The following is a 14183-nucleotide window of genomic DNA, read 5'->3' as shown; positions in this document are numbered from 1 at the left end:
ACAGTCCAGTTTCATATTTATAGGGTTTAAATTATGTATTGTTACTAGCTCTGTTTCAGCTCGAGGAAGATACCTATGTTAGTCTAGTATCCGGTGACCTCAGGAGTGGACTTCGTAATTTTTGTACCGTGATCAAAACATTACTTAGTTCCTAGTTATTCTGCTAAATTAAATATTATTAATAACAAATAATTAATATTCATTTTTGTTGTGTCAATAAACTTTAATTTGACTTTTAATATTTCTGTTAATGTGTGTAAAACTTGACAACAGTATAAATAAAATTAACTAACATTGCGCAATAGTATTATATTTATAAAATATATAAACTAGGGTAATCTATAATTTTCGCAATATTAAAATAACAATTAGTATATTTGTATACATAGTCAATAAGTATGATTTAACAAAAAATGATGACTATAACAGAGTTATAGCCACTTGACTGCTTTTTTTCTCAATTATTTTAAAACATAATATGTAATCTGTAAACGACAAACTATGTGTATAACAAATTACCGCTCAAATATTTTAAAGTCTAATAATTTGATCAACAAATTATCGTGTACACATACATAATAAAAAAAAGTTAGTTTGCAATATTGAGTTTTCTAAATAATATAACCAAGTAATTGTTTAAAAAACATAATATACAGTAATATACATACATTGAAATATGACGTTATGGAGATTATAAATAAAGTTGATTTATATTATATATTTATAAGATTTAGGGTAAGCGGTAACTGTGGACAAACAGGTGAAAAATCAAAATGAATAAGACTAATAAAATGTACGTAACTTCTTTACTTACAAATCTCGATTTACCATCTGTCACATTAAATAATCTAACAATTTCAACGACAAACAAAGCAGGGGCAATACTTAAAATTTACTTAACAACTATTGAAGACTGGGTCTGGTTCAATCAATTAGACAAATCATATTTCTTAAATTTCACACCAACTTAAATTCTAACAGTAACTCATTAAGGGAAGTCTGTAGTAATAGCTCATCTTGTAGTAAAATATGATTCCATTTTAAAATACAACATTAAAAATATGATTAAAAAAAATACAAAAAAATATTAAAAGTCCTAGACGAGGTAGTTTGATTATTTCTATGTCAAATTCAACTAGTAATAAAATTATTAAAATAATCTGCTAAGATATACAGTACTCTATTTCCAACGAAACTATTAGTAAATTGTCTCTAGCATTGAATTCCATTCAATATATTACAGTAACTGATCAATTAGTATTTATGTCCGTTATGTGTACCAAAGAAATGTTAATTAACGACTATTATTTATTAACCATGCTTTTCAAAGTTAAATTTCTAAAGATTTTAGTTTCTCTTGCTAAATTTATTATTTTTACTATTTTCATTAATATTATAATTATTTTACTGTATGCATAAATAAAAACGTACAACTAAGATATTAGTGTTGTACTTAGAAGGCTGATATATCTTTTTAGTTTATATTTAGTTATTTAGTTATATATCTACTATATCGAAATCGCTAAAATCAGATGTATGATATTTTTAACGTAATTAAATATAATAACCGAATATTTAATCACATAACATCAATTTATTTTTATTTTTTTACTATACAACTGTAGAATTTTAGGAAATGTATTTATTTTTTATATCATAATGTACAATTTTGATTGAATGTTTGTTGTAACTTGGTACAAGTACAAGTTTTTTCAACAAACTAAAATATTTTAATATTTTATAAATAATCTACATAATTTAAATTTGCCAAAAAGAATTTTGTTATTATCCCGTAAAATTATTTAGCATCCGGTCATACTTTATTTAAGCAGTCTGCCACTGGTTGAGTTACCTGCTTACTATTAAGGCCATCATATACACATCTAAACTTAAATATACAGATTAACATACTTACAATAATAAGATACTTCATCAGTATCTGACCGTACAACTGTATTTTGTATTTGAATTATTAAGTTATTTATAAATAACAATTTATAATAACAATTTTTTTTTAATTAGATTTTGTTGAAAAAAAAAGTATCTCTCATTTCTGATGTTTTAATACATTTAATTAAAGAAAATAGAAATATAACATAAATCTAAATATACATAAATATATTTTATTTTTTATTGCATTTTATAAACAAAAATAATCCTTAATTAGGTTATGTATTTGAATGTAACACTTAATTTTTGCTTGATTGTAAACATGTAATATTTAAAGTTCTTATACTGAATTAATAACATAAAACATAAATTGAAAAAAAAGTAATAGAAATCTTCACTATATCAATAAATAATATATATTAAAGAAAATTTCATGACACCTGAAATAATCATTATCTCATTTGATTAATAACCGCCGTAAAAGTTCTTGAATAAAAATCTGTACTTGAATTACTTATTATTGAATTTTTATTCGCACAGTATTTATTCAGTGGACCTGATAGGTCGTATATATACTCTAGAAAAATAATTTAGATTAGATTAGTAATTAATCATTAGTTGAATGTTCACCAACAAAATATCTTAATAATCGTTTATATACAAATACTATGAGGGTAAGGTTATACCTCAAAACCTGTATTATTATATCCAATACTTTATTCAAGCAATGATTCCAGTATCGCCAGTAGCGTCGATCACTACATTAATCAGAGGCCAATACTGATTCAAATTATTTGTATATAATTAATTATTACTTGATTAATATAAACAAAAATTTATATCAGAACTTAGTTATTATTTTTCAACAAGTCATATTATCACTATATAAACTACATAAAACATATAAGTAATATTATGATAATTAGAGTTAATATTGGTTTAGACTAATTTATACCAGTTTGAGTTGATGGATCTTTGATAGTCATTTGGTAAAAACCTATGATAGCTGTAAAAAATAAACTAAAAATATCTAATTTGCTTAGTGTAATAATTGTATACGTGTAAAGTGAGGGTATATATAACTACTGAAATATCTAGAAACTTGATAGATGTGATAACATTAACAAATTGTTATCTAGATAAAAATGAAGTAACATAAATAGAATTTATCCATATAAATAAAATTCATATAATATCATCACACATTTCATAATTATATCATTATTCAAAACTATGTAGTCGATTGAATTTTTAGAATTTATTAATATAATTAAAAATTTTACACAATTACACTGATATACACCTACCTAATTGTATACGTACATACAACAATTCATACATTTTAATATACATTAATTATAACATCTCATTGAAATAAAACCTAACATTTTACATACATCTTGCCTATGTATGTACTTGCAGTCAATGACAATATGCCACACAAACTCTAAAGTTATTTAATTTTGAATTTCATAAAACTATTTTATTTATATATTTGTATAAAATACTATTTTCTAAATTATATATTCAATACTTACTTTATTACATAGAATCATTTTTAGTTATAAATTAAAACAAAAACCAACTTGTTTATTTAAAAAAAAAAATATAATAGGTTTCTCACATTTCTGATTTTATACTCCATTTATGTATAAAGATAAATAAAACATAAATCTAAATTTACATACATATATTTTATTATTTATTGCATATTAAAAAAATAAATAAATAAATAATGTATTTGAATGTAACACTTAATTTTTGCTTGATTGTAAACATGTAATATTTAAAGTTCTTATACAAAATAATATAGATATAGATGCTAAATAGAACATAAATTAAAATTAATAATTTAAAAAAAAAAAAGTAACAGAAATCTTAACTATTTCATTAAATACAATTTTTCTTTTAAAGAAATTTTCATTGACATCTGAATTAGTCATCATCTCGTCATCTCAATAACATCATTAAACATTTTTGAATAAAATGTTTTAATAGCATCACTATTCATTGAACTTTTAACAGCACAGTATCTGTTCAGTGGGCCTGTTGAGTGTTTTATAAACTCTAGAAAATTAATTTGGAAAAGATTAGGAACAATCATTAGCTGATTGTATTAATATCTTAAGAATCGATTATATACAAATAATATGAAGTTAGGGTTATATCTCAAACCCTATATTAGTTTATTCAATACTTCATTCAAGCAATAATTTTGTGATCATAGGTAGCGTCAATCACTGCTTTAATCAAAGGCCAATACTGATTCAAATTATTTGTATATAGTTAATTATTACTTGATTAATACAAACACAAATTACAACAAAACCTAGTTATTATTTTGCAACAAGTCATATTATCACTATTTATACTACATATAGCACATAAGTAATATTTTGATATTTAGAGTTAGTACTGGTATATATTAATTCATACCAGTTTGAGTTGGATTTTTGATAGTCATTTGGTAATCATTTAATATAGCTGTAAAAAATAAACTATAATATGATAAATATCCAATTTGTACACTGTAAAGTGTAATTATTTTATACATGTAAAGTGAGGGTATATATAACTATTGAAATATCTAGAAACTTGATAGATGTGATAACATTAACAAATTATTATCTAGATAAAAATTAAGTGACATAAATAGAATTTATCCATATAAATATAACAATATCATCACACATTTTACAATTATACCAATACCACTATTCAAAACTATGTAGTTGATTGAATTTTAGAATTTATTAATAAAATTGAAAATTTTACACATTTACACCAATACACACCTATTTAATTGTATACGTACATACAACAATCCATACATTTTAATACTACACATTAGTTATACCATCTCAGTGGAATAAAACCTAACATTCTACATACATCTAGCCTATTTATGTACTTGAAGTCAATGACAATATGCTTATTACCAATTGTTGAAACGCTATCAATAACGACGTCGCCGCCGTTAGGTCGACCTTCAAGCTCACATATACGTATATATATATATATAATCGAAATCAACCGCGGACTTTGATCTCGACGGCAAGTCACACGGGTTATGACAGATTATTAATATTCAACTTTTGCGCGGTGCCGCCGGTATCGTTTTTAGCGTACGTCGTCCCGCCACCGTTTAAGCAATATGCTCTGGACTTGCGCGATTGTAGATGCACGCATCTGCCGTCTTTGTTCGTCGCATTATACTACGTGATCCGAAATACGTTGCGAATCCATTCGATCCGTTCGTCTGTGCTGTCGACGAGATCGCACCACAGTGTTTGTGCGTGTTATCTGTTTAAGTTAGCTATAACTTTCACTGTTACAAATAACCGCCGACAACGCCTTTCGTCGTAAACTACACCGCGCAGTCACCTGCCGCCATCAATGTCATATGACCTTAACTTGACACGGTTGTCACATTTATTATTATTATTTATTATTAATCTATTATATTATTGTTGTTGTATTGTTATCATACTACCGTTATATCCTCCTGTATAGCGCGTTGGATATATATTTACATCTAACGTATCTCATTTATCTATTATTATTATTGCATGTAAATAAAGGCTTTACGCTTTTTTGGTAAAGTACATTCCGTGTATAGTTTATTAACAGGTCGCGAGTCGTCAAATTAACCGCTTTGCGGTAGGAGTTTGAAGGCGCAACACAAATCGTGATTTAAATATTTCACCTTAAATATTTAAATGACATAAGTAACTTGAAGTTTTCATAAAATAATTTAGCTATCAATTCTTGAACATGACACGGGACGTCGGTAGCTGGACTAGCCGCGTGTCGTTGATGTGATTACTGTGAACGCTGTTAGCACGAGTAGGACTTAAAGGAACAACACAAAACAATACAACGGAAATACGTACCGTTGCCAATGGCAAAATAACTTTATTTTCGTAATCATGGAAAAAGATTACAAAAAAAACTAAAGTTCGCGCACTTTCAAGTTTTAACGACCTATACTTTTTGAAAAACAACAAATATTTTAAATTGTTTTATGATATTTCGTTAATTTATGTGATTTCGTAAAAATTTAAATTACATACGCTCATAAAATGTTTTATCTATATTATTGATGTTGGAGATTTTTACAGTTAATTAAAAGAAAACATATGAAGAACCTTGTATGGGTTTTTCAAACTTAGGTATGAATCACAAACATTTTATGAATTGTCAACTTAAAAATACCTTGAAAATTTTCGCAATTTTGACATATTTAGTCGTATTAAAATATTATTCTAATGCATATAATGTATTAGATTTTTTAAAGTATAAATAGTAATAAATAGTTAAAATTATATATTTATACACAATTAAATTAAAAACATACGTACACGTTACTACCAGCTCTAAAAAAAAAATTATAAACTGTCATTTTGATATGATATTATTCGTGTAAGATTCAAACGTAAATCAAGTATAGAATATAAACTAAATATATACACGCCTTTCTGTTATAATACTACTTATGAAGAGTCGACATGATTTGTTATTGTGAATATATAAACCGGGTTTATGATAATAACAATTATGTTAGTCAAACTCTTATTAAATGATTTTATACGCATGATTGTCAGTAGGTAAGTATTTATAAACTAAAAAGGTTAGTGATCATTTTAAAAGTTATGTTAAACAAATTTTATAAACTGAGGTACAATGTTTCACATATTAAATTTTATAAATATATATTTAAATACAATGCACTTACTCGTAAACTCTAAAAATAAAATCATAAACATAATAATTAATATTTTATTATGTTGTACTTTACTATACTGTCTCTCAATACGATAAGTATAGTGAATACTTAATATTTTTTTATACAAATATATTAATGTGCCAAAATTTTAAATTATTAACTAATAAAGTTTGTGAGAAACTATTATATTTTAAATTCTGAGTGGAGCGGTGAAATTATCTATTTAATAATATTTATTACAATATTAAAGAATGATTTAAATGTTAACCATTGGAAATCCTCATCATTCTTCTTGCATGTGGTTCATGAGTGCGTAGTTTATGTTATATATTGAAACTTAAAATAGATAATTGTCATGAGAAAAAAAATTAAGAAATTTAAAATGTATGTAACAAAGGAGATAGAGAGAGTCTGCTTGTCACACTTTTATGCGATGTCACATCCATAAGAATCAAATCAAAGTTGCCATCTTAATTTGTATTGTTTCTTAAAAACCATAACTAATTACTTTTTACGTACTTTTCCAATCTAAAATAAGATAAAAAAGTAATACACTTTGTTAAAAAATATGCATAATTTCCCTAATATATGGTAAATTTTTTATGTTTAAAATTATTAACGTATACAAATCGAAGTCCATCAATAATAATACAACTATTATAAACCATTAAAATTTGGTAATGTTAAGAAATACCGTAGAAAATCTACTTTTAATCTACTTTCTACATTTAAACTTTAAAATATATTTTTGTAAAGTAAATATACAAATATCAATAGGTAATCAAAATGTTCTAGAATAGATATATTTGGTTGTTGAATTATTTTTTTCAATCAGTTAGAACATTTTTAACTAGCATTGAATGTATGTTTCAAGAGAAACGCGCAAATTTTGTCTTGCAAAAAATAATAATATTGAACCATTTTAATAGTATTAGTATATTACACAATGAATATCAGTAATACTTTATTGGTAATCTTTGATTTATCTAACCATGTATATTGTTTACATAGAATATATTGATCTTAATATTGTAGTTTCGAACCAAACAGTTCTAGTTAGAACACAATTAAAAAATAACGGTATTTGTTAACCATAATTAGGCGAACTAATAAAATATTGATTTAAAAATATAATAATTACTTTCAGGTAGTGGTCCTAAAAAAGAGTTATTATATTTTTTAGTAATAATATAGTTGTATTATACAAGTATGTAGTTTAGTCTTCGAGTGCAACTTTGTTGAGTTGTGGGCCAGAAAATGTGCTATGTACATTTTATAACTTAACCCCTTAATCTGTCCCCTTATTAAAATAACATTTAATTGTGCAATTTTTACGTATGTTGTAAATATACAATAAATTAAGGTTATTTTATTAATTATCGTGATTTCAAAGTATTTCGTTTAAGTTGATTTTTAAAATTTAGTGACTTAGTAGTTTATATTAAACTGTAAGATTTAATTTATAGATATTAAATAAAATTACGAGTTTAATAAGCTGGGGTCGATTAGTTGCTAAACAATAAAAGAGTGAAACCGATGATGTAGTGTACTGTGTTGTAGCTTTCAAAATATTGAGAAAAAAGCATTTTTACTATTCCAATCAATGTTATAAAATCACATATTTTGAAAATGCTCATATTAAATAAAACATTGTAGGACATATGTCTTGCTAAATAACATAAATATATAAAAAAAATAACACATACCTGGGGCAACTGCAGGCAATCATTTGTTTAGTTAATTTTTAATATTTAAAAATATATACTTTAAACTGAGTTGTTAATTTATTGAAAAACATTCATTATAGTTTTTTAAAACATTTTTTTTTTACATAATTTTCTGTTGAAATAACTTATATAAACATTATATTTTTGAAAAACAGCATACATATGTAATCTTATATTTTGGTGTATAATACTATTTGGAGTATTTCGATGAATCAAAAATGATAATCGGAAGAGTATTCGGTGCGTAAAGTGGTATAGTACAGGATAACCTATAAAATGTTGGTCTACTAATCTGCAAACTGTACCTTAAAATACATATTATTATCAGAGCTCAAAACCAAATGCATTTGCATATTTGTTCAAGAAATAGGTAAGATTAGATACATATTTATTTATCAATAAAAATATTTCTAATTTAAAAATTTTTATCAAATATTTTATGTTTTATTTTTTTCGCATCATACATATTGTAATTATTTATTCGTTTTTATTGCATATTTTTTAAGAAAAATGAAATTACATATAATATAATTTATAATATACTCGTCTTAATTTCGATTTTAATGTATCAAAATAGATCGAAAATTTTTTGTGCTTCTAAATATAAAATTAGAATTGAAGGCTGTTTTTCAAAAAAGTAAAAATCATGAAAATATCTAATAATAATAATTATTTGAAAATAAAAGTTATTAAGAAATTTTTTTTTTTTTCACTGGAAAATACGTAAAAAAATATTTTTTACAACGAAATTCTACATACGAATAAAATAATAAAATAGCAATAATATTTACGTACTATCTGGTTTAGCTAAAAAATGTAATTTCAATTACTACTAATAATTTATTAATAATAACTACTACAATTTATTAAAATTAAAGAATTATCTAAATTTTAAAATATTCAGTAATTCTTTATAGAGCTACATTTCCTTCAAAATAAATGTAAAAAATATGTTTAAATTGTAATTCGGATGACAAGGCAATTATATCAGTCAATGAAAACCCACTTACACTAACCTAAGCTAAACCAATGATGTAGTCTACTGTATTGTAGTTTTCAGAATATTAAGAAAAAAGCATTTTTACTATTCCAATCAATGTTATAAAATCACATGTTTCGAAAATGCTCATCATATCAAATAAAACATTGTAGGACATATTTCTTGCAAAATACCATACATATATACAAAAAATAAAACATACCTGTGGCAATTGCAGGCAATCATTTTTTAGTTAATTTTTAATATTTACAAAACATATACTTTATAAATTTATTCCAATCAATGTTATAAAATAACGAATTTTTTAAGTGAGTTATCAGTAATTAATTATTTTAATATTTTAAACATTATAACTCACTCAAAAATTTAAATATCAAAAATATCTACGAGAGATAAAATATGAAAACGCTACCTTTAAGTTAAAAGTTCATTTGGTCAACTATTACTTCTTATATTTTAACTAATAACACAAAATTAGTGCACCTATAAAAAAATTCGCTACTTTGTGCGTTTTTTAAACAGAAACAACTCATTTAGGTGTTCCACAAATGAAATAATAATAGATAAAAACTTATCCTTATTATTTCTTACTTCAATATTCTTTTCGTTATTTCAATTCTAAATTATAAACATTGAATATTTTGTACATTTGTGACGACGATTAGCTCGCGTAAAAAGAAACAATACTAATTGAGAAGATGATGTAAGCCAATGGTGACGAAGCCACGAGCGTAATAATGAAAATATAAGAATTATATACAATATATACGACGTTTTTTGATAAATTTAAAAATCGTGAAAACAAACAAATACATAGTGTCCGAGAAGTACAATTTGACGATACGTGATAATAATGAAAACGGACAAAAAAGAATCCATTGTTACCAGAAACAATATTGAAACACGCAACAAACCGATAACGAAATTACAATGATAATAATTAAAAAAAATCTAACAAACAGTTAAATTTAAAAAAAAATTGGTTCTGTGTTAAGCATATACAAAAAAAAAATTGTTAAAAAAAAATTCAAATTAAAGAACGGTTTTTTTTTTAGACCACACGCATTTTGTAATGAACATTTGAAATTTCATAAAAATAAAATTAAAAAATATTTATAATATTTACGTACCAGATATGACTTCTAAAAAAGAAATTTTAATCGTTACTAATAAGTCATAATAAACAATAACTATTAAAATAAATTAAAAATTATCAATTATCAATATTTCAAAATATTGAGTATTTCGGTATAGTAAAGCTGCTTAAACTTTAAACTTCTTTAAAAAAAAAAAAATAAATAAATAAAATATCAGGTTTGAATCAGTAAGTTCTACGGTTGAGTCATTTAGTTGTTGAATTATTTTTTTTTTGCTTAATTAGACATATTTTAAATGTACATTTCTCGATAAATAAAATTAGGTATTTAATTTAAGCATTAAATTATTAACATGACGAAAATAAAATATTATTATTTGATAATATCTAATTTATTTTACCATGTAGATAAAACCTAAAGGAATTATTCTATTTAGATCACAATTAAATAATAGCAGAATTAAATATCAATTTAAAAAATAAATAATTACATACTTAGTTCAACTACAAAAAAAAAGTTTTTATAATTGTTAGTGATAAAGTAATAAATGAATTAATAAACAGTAAATTAAAATGTACATAAAATAGATAAGATAATTTGTATCTTAAATAATCTAACTGACCTTAACTATTGTGTATATCGGTTTTAAAATTTATATTTATTCCAAAATATTGAAAATTATCGACATGTTCAAAGGTGTACGATCCGATTATCAAACCGTTATTTATGGTCGTGTGACGTGCCATACAAGTACTTATAGCATATTCCTACTGGATGCAATTCATTTTTTCAAAGTTGTATTATGTATTTGAATGTAAGTTATATTTAATATGGAGTATTGATATCGTCATATTCGTGTCTACCATTGTCCAATTCATTATAGGAAATCGTAAAATTCTCAGAATTTACACTGTTTATGCCAGGCTACCGTTACTGTAATTACGATAGTACTCATGGTGCAAAAACAAGTATTTTGTATTTTTGTATTTGGTCTGTAACAGTTTTCATAACACCCGACATAAATAGATGTCTTGCGTTTTATTAATTTTAACAAAATAATAATATTGCACCAGAAATTATATTATTTACTCAATAAATATAAGATATTATTATTTGATATCACCTAATTCGTTTTAACACATAGATAGAACTTATTTGAAGTAACATTGAAGTTTACAACCAAATAGTTTTATTTAGATCAGATGATTTATAGTTTGCTTACATCAATAATCATTTTGTCGAAAACTAGCGTTATGTAAATATATCTATTTATTCGCCGTTGTATCGTTATTTTCATCCCAAATTATGCCAGCTAACTTCAATGAGCTGAACTTCGGAAATTTTATACAAAAAGAAGAAAACCCACAATGTTTCAGTTAAAAGCATTTTTCTGTTCCGAAACACTAAAAATATAAACACATTCCTTAAAATTCTTCACTTAAAATATAAAATCGTAAGTCCATCACACGCAATACTTTAATTATATACAAAATAAATAAATAATACGTACGCTGTCTATCTGCGGACAATACATTTTTAATTAATTTTCAATGTGTACAAATTATACTATGCAATGTATATTTAAAAGGTTATGTGGCCTTCCTCAGCTAGGACAGAATAGTCAAGATTCTAGATTTAGAATGTAGAGACATCTTTTCAGATTCTCATTTATTTTTCATAAAATCTATCAAATCGTTTTTAGCTACATTACTTATAATTCATTAATTTATAATTTTCCGCATTATATTGTAAGTCAACATCTCTTATTCTATTCCAATTCAAAAGCTTTTTTATCTTATACTTTTCATAAATATATATTAATTGTAAAAACCAGTAAAATAACTTAACAATGTATATCAGTAGAAACATAAAATATAAAAAAATAAATAAATATTTACCGATACGATCTACAAAATTAAAGAATATAATATCGTAGTATTAATTAAATTATAATATTATACATAAATTAATTTACAATAGTGTTCAATGTGAAGACCTAAATTCTGTATAGTAAAACAAAAAATAAAAAATACATACCAAACAAATCTGAAAAAAATGTTAATGCATATAAAAATGATTTAAACAATTTGAAATTTCGAAATTAATATTACTTAAAAAATATAACTTAAATAAAATAATAATGTCACAAGATCAGAATATTTGATTTTTTTTTCATTTAGGTAGTTTCCTATTTTTGTAACATGATGAAAATTTATAAAGTATATGACAAGAAACATATCACATAAAAATATAAAATAAAATTGTATAATGCACAATTCAATTAAAAACAAACCAATTACATACCAAATAATGAACCTATATAAAATGAAAACTTAATTTAGGTATGAGTAATTAATTTAATATATTTAATTTAAATAAACCTTATAAAACGATATTATTAAAATTTAAACTACATACTTAATAAATCTGTTAAAAAAGTTAAAATATTATATAAAAGTTTATTATATCAATATATTATATAAACAATCCTAATATATAATATTGAACAGAGACAGATAAAAATAGTTGACATATCTAGCAGGGATTAAAAATAAATTATTTTATCAATTACATCAGTGACGTAAAAAGGACTTATTGTACAGGATTGTTTTAAAGGTTAATAGACTTAGAGCAGGTTGAAGGTTGGCAAGTGCATCAATAACCTCTGTCCTAGATATATCTTTATGGATATTCATCAGTTTTTAGCCATTCACCCTGATTTTCAAACGGTAATTCTAAAATAACTTTTAAGTTTACGGAGTGTTAAAAAGGAGCGTTCACTCTCAGATGTAGTGACAAGGATCGTTTCCGATTTAACCAACAGCCTGTGAATCGTAAGAAAATTAATAGTACTACAATTTATTATGAATGATTATTTCTTGCACTCTGGTTTAGCAAATTAAACTGAGAGAAAGTTTGGAGTTGGTAAAAAATAACAAAATACGACCGATGGGAGGGTGTTTTAACACTAAAATCACCTACCCTCCCCCCTAAATACGCCCTTGAATGACATACGTACACGAGACATATTAAACAACAGTTGACACAAACAATTGGGATATTGATCAAACTTTATCGACGGTTTGTCACAATATATAACTCTTATGGGAAGACGTCACTATTAAGTGACTTCAATTATTGTATTACCATGTTGGACTGTCTATGAGCATAGTATTATAGCAACTATTAATTGTAATACTCCAAACACAATCAAAGATATAAATATAGCCGAGAAGTGATTAATATACTAAAAAATAATACAATATCTAAATATTTGAGACGGAATAAGAAACTATTGTATAGCTATGTTAATCCAGGTCCCATAGTTTCGAATTTCTGTACGAGAAATTTTCAAGATGCTTAAATGTCATCGCGTAACGAAATCAAATGGTTATAACATTATTTGAAATTTCTATTTCAATTTTTGTTACCAAGTGCAAGAGCGACATCACAACATCAACACTTAATACCCTAAATTTATAATTAATTTCAATAAATTAAAGTATAAAACTCTTTAATATTTACGTTCATCTTTGTCTGTATCTATAAAAACAAATATATAATTTATTATTTATAAAAAAATTCTAATAACCAGTATTTTTTTATGAATAATTTTAATTTGCTTTTAAACTAAATCGATGTACCAACATTCTAGATTATAATCGTATAATAATTATTTATTTATTTAACTATTTCTCTATCACTTATTTTTAAATCATTTATACCTACTCAAAATTATAAGT

At 24.2% G+C, this 14183-nt stretch overlaps 2 long non-coding RNA genes across 2 annotated transcripts; both read right to left on the bottom strand.

The window, feature by feature from the left end:
- Positions 1-3623: 3623 nt before the first annotated feature.
- On the bottom strand, positions 3624-7774 carry LOC113547956. Its single transcript, XR_003404868.1, has 6 exons — positions 7758-7774; positions 7136-7144; positions 6626-6634; positions 6252-6266; positions 4327-4374; positions 3624-3957 (listed from the first exon to the last, which is right to left on the bottom strand). It is a non-coding gene; the product is annotated as an uncharacterized LOC113547956 (long non-coding RNA).
- A 547-nt stretch (positions 7775-8321) lies between these two features.
- Positions 8322-10602, bottom strand: LOC113547957. The gene is made up of 3 exons (XR_003404869.1): positions 10474-10602; positions 9139-9150; positions 8322-8331 (listed from the first exon to the last, which is right to left on the bottom strand). It is a non-coding gene; the product is annotated as an uncharacterized LOC113547957 (long non-coding RNA).
- Positions 10603-14183: the final 3581 nt, after the last annotated feature.

The sequence above is a fragment of the Rhopalosiphum maidis genome, chromosome 4 (genome assembly GCF_003676215.2).
Source record: "Rhopalosiphum maidis isolate BTI-1 chromosome 4, ASM367621v3, whole genome shotgun sequence".
NCBI lineage: Eukaryota > Metazoa > Arthropoda > Insecta > Hemiptera > Aphididae > Rhopalosiphum > Rhopalosiphum maidis.
The sequence above is the reverse complement of the archived record's forward strand: the minus strand, read 5'-3'. Positions and strand labels throughout refer to the sequence as shown.